Below are 7,041 nucleotides of genomic sequence, written 5' to 3'. Positions count from 1 at the left end.
AGAACATTTTATTTCCTTTTATAGAATCCATAATACCATCCAGAACATAATCCGGTCCAGCTGCAGAGGATCATCTTTGTCCCAGTTGAAGAACAGACAACTGGGAAAAGATCCAGTAAGTGAGGGAGGGACTAGCTTTCCTCTGTGCTCACTCCTGTCCAATCAGAGAAAACAGAGAGGAGGGGGGGGGGGGAGGGTTACAGAGCAGCCTGCAGTGATTGGATGGAGAGACAAAGCAAAGCACAGCAGACTCAGGGAGGAAGTAAATGCATAGTGAGTAAGGACACATCTTCTCCAGAGCTCAGGATGGCAAACCAAGTGAGCAAGAGATAGAAGGTATTTGTGAGAGAAATATAGGTGCTAGGCACATAAAAATTATATGTACATGATCAGGATTAGGTACTGAGTAATATATAACATTTATTTTTGTGGGATATGACAGGTATTCATGAAGACATGTATTGTGTATGTTAAAAGGATACTTTTCTCCCACAATTAAATACTGTAAACATGTAATTTTTACATACCATACTAAAACCATACATGCTCAGAAGAATAAAGTGAACACAAATGTAATGTCAAAGCAGTTTCACCAGGGACAAGTAAACTAAGAACCGGATGTCCAAAGTTGACAACTCTATAACATACAGTCAAAAAATGAGAAGATACGGGGTGGATCAGTTTGTTACCTCTCTACTTGTAAATGCCTGGACCTTGAATATTTAATAGTAGCTTTATCTAACACATCGGGCTACAGTATTTTGTATAGAAGTTGAAGGTACCTACCTGAATGGTCATTACAGACACCAATTTCAGTTAATTGGTGTATTGGTTGCTTGCACATTTTGCACTATATTGTTTGTATAGTTTTTATATTAATTTTTGATATTTTTTACAGGTATGTTCTCTATCATTCAAGTGCACAAGAATGTGAAGAGCGGGGCCCACTGTAAACCATTCCCTCTCATTTTGGACCAGAAGGCTCCTGCAGGGGTCCAGGATCGATGGCATCTTTTTGACAAAGCTTGGAAAGAGCCCAAACTGCTCTTGGCTTCGACCTGGACTGCCACCCTAGTATCCACCATGAAGCACAAAAATACATGTTGGCCTCCTGACTACAGAGAATGGTGGTTACAGGAAGGTGAAGAACTTGATGGCCACACTCACACTCAGACCCTAAAGCACAGGGCCCACTGAAAGATCCTTGCAACAAATAAGAGTAGACAAGTGAACAATACTTTTGTCCTATAATTTTCCTGAATCCTAAACATCATAATTTGGTATCATTATGGGGACTGTATGGTGGAGCCATAGGCACTCTGTGCTGCCTTATGGTGCCACCACACAGCACTGTGCACTGTATTCTCCTCAAATAGTAATTCTAGATGCAATACATAAACCATTCCATTTATGTTATTTTAGGTTGGATTCAGGATTCAGGTACATTGTGAGGATGAATATTTCTTACCTTCAGCGACCAAAAGATAAGCTGCAGAGAAAAACAAGATATAAAAAAGCTTCATGATGCTCAGGTCAGTCTAAGTGTATGTGTCTGGTTGTGAGTGTTTAAATACTGTAAAAAGTTATCTAGAAAATCTACCACAAATTGACTAATTTAGCATAAATGAAAATACACTGTATTCCCACGTATTTGGTGGTTTCATTTAGTAATATTTTTAAATCTGGTCCTAAAAGTTCCCAAGAAACTTAACCACATGAACAGAAATAAAAACATTCAGACAAATATTGTTCAAATCTTGTAAAATATTAAAACAAATAAATAACTTCACAATTCAATATATAAGGACAGTTGGAAAATGAGTATACAATACAGAGGGTCTTTGGTGCTATAAAACCCTAGTAGCATTCAGTCCATATCATTTGAGAGGAGCGAATCAAATTGGACAAAGTCGAACTCGTTCCGAATTTCATGAAAAATTTGATCCGGACCGAATCTGAACTTTGACTCGATTTGAAATAACGAATTTCCTCATTAGCAACACCCTCTGTGATTGTACTGTATAATGTATAGATGCGAGCGGCTTTCTCCTGCGCTTGCATCTCTGCAATAGATAGGACAATCGCAGCGGGTGTAAGGAGTGACACTTGCTGTGATCTGTTCTCAATTGCAGGTACTACTGCTCCCAACATGGAGCTTACTCTGCTGGGAGCTGTAGTACCTGCATTAATAGACAGATCACAGCGGGTGTCACTTCTGACACCTGATGCGATCGTCCTGTATAATATATAGATGCGGGCGGCCGGACACTTTTCTCTGGTCCCACTGTAGTATCAGTATATGCTGTAAATATACCTATTATTCATATTTCCCGCAGAGAGCAGTGATTGGCTGGAACCATCTGGCCAATTACAGCTCTCTGTGGGAAATGTGAATAAGTGATGTGAATTCTATTCACATCACTGGCCGGCCAAAGTATAGTGCAGAGATGCGAGCGCAGGAGAAAGCCACACCCTCTCTGCAATAGAAACAGTCAAATCTGGTGTCAGGAGCGAAACATGCTGTGATCTGTCTATTAGTACAGGTACTACAGCTCCCATCATGGAACAGTCTGTCCCATGCTTGGAGTAGTAGTATTACCTAAAAAATTAAAACATTTGAGAAAAAAAGTGAAACACACAAACACACACTTTATTAAAATACATTACTAATAAAAAAAAATAATTATAAAAAATATATTATTTTTACATTTAAATGGCCTCTTTCTACATTTTTATTATTGTCGGCTACATTTTTAGGTCCCTGCCCGCCCACATTAATTGATACCTTTTTAAAAATGATTATTAACAATTTTTTTTTTTGGTGGCATTATAATTTTTTAGACACCCAAGAATGGAGTCTACATTTTATTCTATTCTGCCAGAGCAGAGAAAATCATTAACTAGACCACAGTAGCTGCAGAGGTCACAGGTTAAATATGTGGTTAACCACAATTAATTTGCATAATAAGTAGGTCAATTGACTGTGCTCTTGTGGTTTACCAGATATTTAGCTTGTGACCTTTGTAGCTACTGTTTATGGGAATTTCAATAATTTCCTTATGTATCACAAAAATAAATAAAAGATGTAAAACTGATACTGTGGCCATGCCTGAATTTGTAGGCAACAAAATTTAAATGTTTTAAAATGAAATCATTTTTGATTAAAAAGCAGTGAACAGATGAGGGCATGGCTTGGCACGCTGGAGAGAGGACGCATGCCTGACTGGTCTTTAAACAATTGACCGACAAGGTTATAGGAGGCAGATTGCGGTCAAGAAAGAAGACGGTGCACCTCAGACCTCTGGCAACTCCCCAGCCACATCACTTACTTTTTTCAGCTGGTTCCAGTCCCCGGCGGCACCCAGAGGCAGCGAGGGCAGCCTCACTCCTGCTACGCCGCCGACTCCACTGCTGACCGGGACACAGACATCGCCACCTCAGGTGGCTCAAGTAGGGGACGCGCCTGCCTCCTCATTATGGGACTTCCCGGTGCTGGGCACAGCAGGCCAGCTAAGGAGTCATCTCCCCCCAGCCCAAAGGCCCACTGGCTCCCCCCTTCTGAAGATAGCACCCATATCTCCCCCTGGAGTCACATATATGACTGCTGTGGCAGATATCAGAGTGCAGGCACAATATCCAACTAGGCAGCTTCACTCACCCCTCAGGATCACCCCATCTCCGCCAATGTGGACCAGCAACCAGTCTCTATTGATGGTCCTAATGATCCTCATACATGTCAATCAACACAGATGTCTTCTCACACCAGCTCAGTGCTGACTGATGGCTTTACTCAATCACACTCTGAACAGTGGCAAACAGTTATGAGAAAACCGAAGCCTCAGAAGTCGCTGACCTCTGCTGCGCAATCCAGCCAAGCGGCCTCACCCTCAGGCCAGGGACCCCATGCTCCGGTCCGAGGGTCCCCTGCTAGAGATGTTACTGATTGGGCAGGTGAAATGGACTCAGACGCTTCTCTTTCAGAAAAAGGCTCTCATGACTCCTCCGCTGACAGTGATGTTCCACATTATTGGGGCAATAGCTTTCCGGTGAAGAAAAAGCTCTTTAAAACGCCATTGAAGCTACACGAGTCCAGGCGCCGCACCTCTGACTGCTCATCCTTGGATGACTCTCATTCTTCACTTGGGGGCTCCCCAATTACACCCCTCACCGTCGTTGCCATCTAAGACTGCCTGCACTCTGCACTGCTGAGACCTGCACCTACACCAACACCAACCGCGCCCTCACCCGAAATGGCAGTTAATACAAAAACTATCCAGAATTACAAGCCTTACTGGCCTTGCTTCCAACTTAGGCGGACATGCACTACCTTGCTCCAGACCTACGGTCTGCATGGAAACAAGATTTTTCCAACAACCAGTGAAGATGGCCGTCACCTGTCTACAAGATAGGGTCCATAAGCTTGAAGAACTGCACTCCAAAGCATCTTCACAAATACAGCAATTACAAGAGGCCACGACTAGCCTAACTATAAAAAATGCCTGACAGTGGATCATATTGATGATATGGTCAATAGAAATCGCAGAAATAATATCAGAATCAACGGACTCCTGGAAAAGGTACCCCCCACAAGAACTCTCAGACACGTTGCAGAGGATGTTCAATGAAATCCTTCAAAAACCAGCAGACTCGCCGTTGGAACTTGACCGTGCTCACAGGGTGCTGAAAGCAAAAAATCCTCACCCCAAGAAACCGAGGGATGTAATCTGTAGAGTACATAATTTCCTCCCGAAAGATGAAATAATGCGCAAAGCACACAACCTCCAGAACATTTCTTACAATGGGACTCAGATTCACCTTTATCCTGATCTGTCATTGCGTACCCTGTGGCTGTGGGCCTCGCTAAAACCACTTCTCCAAGTACTTCAGAATGCGGAGATCATCTACAAATGGGAATACCCTTTCTCACTGTCAGCAAGACACGGATTGACATCTGCTACACTCCGATGTCCAGCTGATATCCCTGTGTCCTATCCACATTTAAACTCCCTTTGATTCCTCTACTGGATTGGGACCAGATCTTCGCCCAGCTGCCACGGAGGCCTCCAGCCCCTTCCACAAACAACCCCTTCTTGTTAACCAGGCAGAATGGGAAAACCCCGGAACCTCTACCTCAGAGACAGAAACATAAAACCTGAACTTGTTGCTGTGTTCCACTCATTGGGACCCCTGATGAGTTGCAGGACTCATCGCTGACTGTGATGTTCTTTATTCACTGCAGTTTACTGATCTCCTGGTAATTGGGTCTAAGCCAGTTGTTGAGTATTTGTCCTGGACAGGTTTCCCCATGCTTGTTAATAGTCATTAAAGGGGTTATCCACCATAAGGTGATTTTAGTACGTACCTGGCAGTCAGTAATGGACATGCTTAGGAAGGATCTGCGCTTGTCTTGGGGGTAAATGCCTATGTTGTGAGATTACCATAATACTGTGGTTAGCTTTTTGTGAACTGGTATTTCCTGATAAAAATTTGCCGAACTATTCGTATTGAATAGATTTTTTTTTAAATTCAGTGAATTGGCCAAATCAATTTTTTCAAAAATTCGCTCATCTCTACATGTAATACCTACCCTTGTGATAACAACCTGCATGGAAGTACCAAAATAGTCCCAATCCAAGACATTATTACTATTACATATCACTTGCAGATCCATACTCTCAATTAGCTCGACCCATCCACTTTTAACCAATGTCGAGGATACTCTAGTAATAGATAAGACATAGTTATAGTAAGATAGAACACAATAAGACACATTGCTAGCATAGAACTATCCTCAACAGCCACCAATTGGGAAATAGGATACGTCTGGACTGGCGTTTTTTGCACCATTGGGTTTGGAATATAAAAAACATGTAAATATCCACTTTAAATTGCTTCATAATATATGTTACTATTATTTTACACACACTACATATAATGCATTCAGAAAGTCTTCAGACTCTCACCTTTTTCAAATGTTGTTATGCTGCGGCATTGTACTAAAATAAAGTTTCCCCCATTACACAGTGCATAGTTGAGGTCCCTTTGGCAGTGATTACAGCCTCCAGTCTTTTTGGGGATGAGGCCACAAGGTTTGCCCAACTAGATTTGGGGATTATTGCCATTTTTCTCCACAGATCCTCTTAAGCTCTGTCAGGTTGGATGAGGACTGTCAGTAGAAACCATTTTCAGGTCTCTCCAGAGATGTTCCATTGGGTTTAAATGGGTACTACGGTGGCAAACTTTTATTTTATTTTTTAAATCACCTGATTTGTAAATTATAATACGAAAGAAGTGTATGTGCACTCGCTGCTTAATATAGGTCACTGCGTACTGGGGTCCGGATCACAGGACGCTGGATCTCAGCATGGGCGCATGTAGGTAGCGCTCGAAAGCAATGCCAGAAGTTTTGCACATGAGTGCGTGCTTCTTCCAGCCTTTTAGAGGCTGCAAGAAAATTCCATCTTGTTTTCATCAGGCCAGAGAATCTTATTTCCACAGTCTGAGAGTCCTTTATTTGTTTTTTCACAAACTCCAGGCAGCTTTCCTGTGTCTTTTACTAAGAGAGGGTTTTCTTTCTTCTGGTCACTCTGCCATAAAGATTGGTGACAGTCTACAGCAATGATTGACCTTCTGACAGTTTCTCCCATGTGCAAACTATATACATGAGCCCATAAAGCTTAGCCACATGAAATAATCGCACCTTTGTAACATTTGCCCAACTTGATGTAAATTGTGTCTGGTTTAAACTGATTTACAACTATAAAGTGAATCCTCCCAAGAAGACCACCTAAGAAGACTATCTCCCTAACTAGATCACTTTTTTCTTCCCATTATAATGTATACAATTTGCCCCTGTATACGTGGACTATCCCCTTATCCAACCAACAACCTCTTTTTGAGCAAATTTGCTGTGAAAACCCATTTGGAAAGAGCACACAATTGACTTATATGTTCTCTATATGACAGCACTGCACCTCATCACCAAATTGGTGCAAGAATGAGGAGTAGACAGGCAATTGGCCAATCAGGGGCCCTGATCAC

The 7,041-nt window shown here is 42.1% G+C and overlaps 1 long non-coding RNA gene across 1 annotated transcript in view; it reads left to right on the top strand.

Moving 5' to 3' along the window:
• The window catches only part of LOC130293519 (uncharacterized), a 108,795-nt gene extending 106,752 nt beyond the window's left edge, over positions 1 to 2,043 (top strand). The window contains exons 3-4 of the long non-coding RNA XR_008848233.1: positions 25 to 115; positions 899 to 2,043. This is a non-coding gene — a long non-coding RNA (uncharacterized LOC130293519). The remainder of the gene's footprint in view (positions 1 to 24; positions 116 to 898) is intronic.
• Positions 2,044 to 7,041: the final 4,998 nt, after the last annotated feature.

This window comes from Hyla sarda, chromosome 1, assembly GCF_029499605.1.
Source record: "Hyla sarda isolate aHylSar1 chromosome 1, aHylSar1.hap1, whole genome shotgun sequence".
Lineage (NCBI taxonomy): Eukaryota > Metazoa > Chordata > Amphibia > Anura > Hylidae > Hyla > Hyla sarda.
Note: the sequence above shows the minus strand (reverse complement) of the source record. Positions and strands in the feature narration are given on the sequence as shown.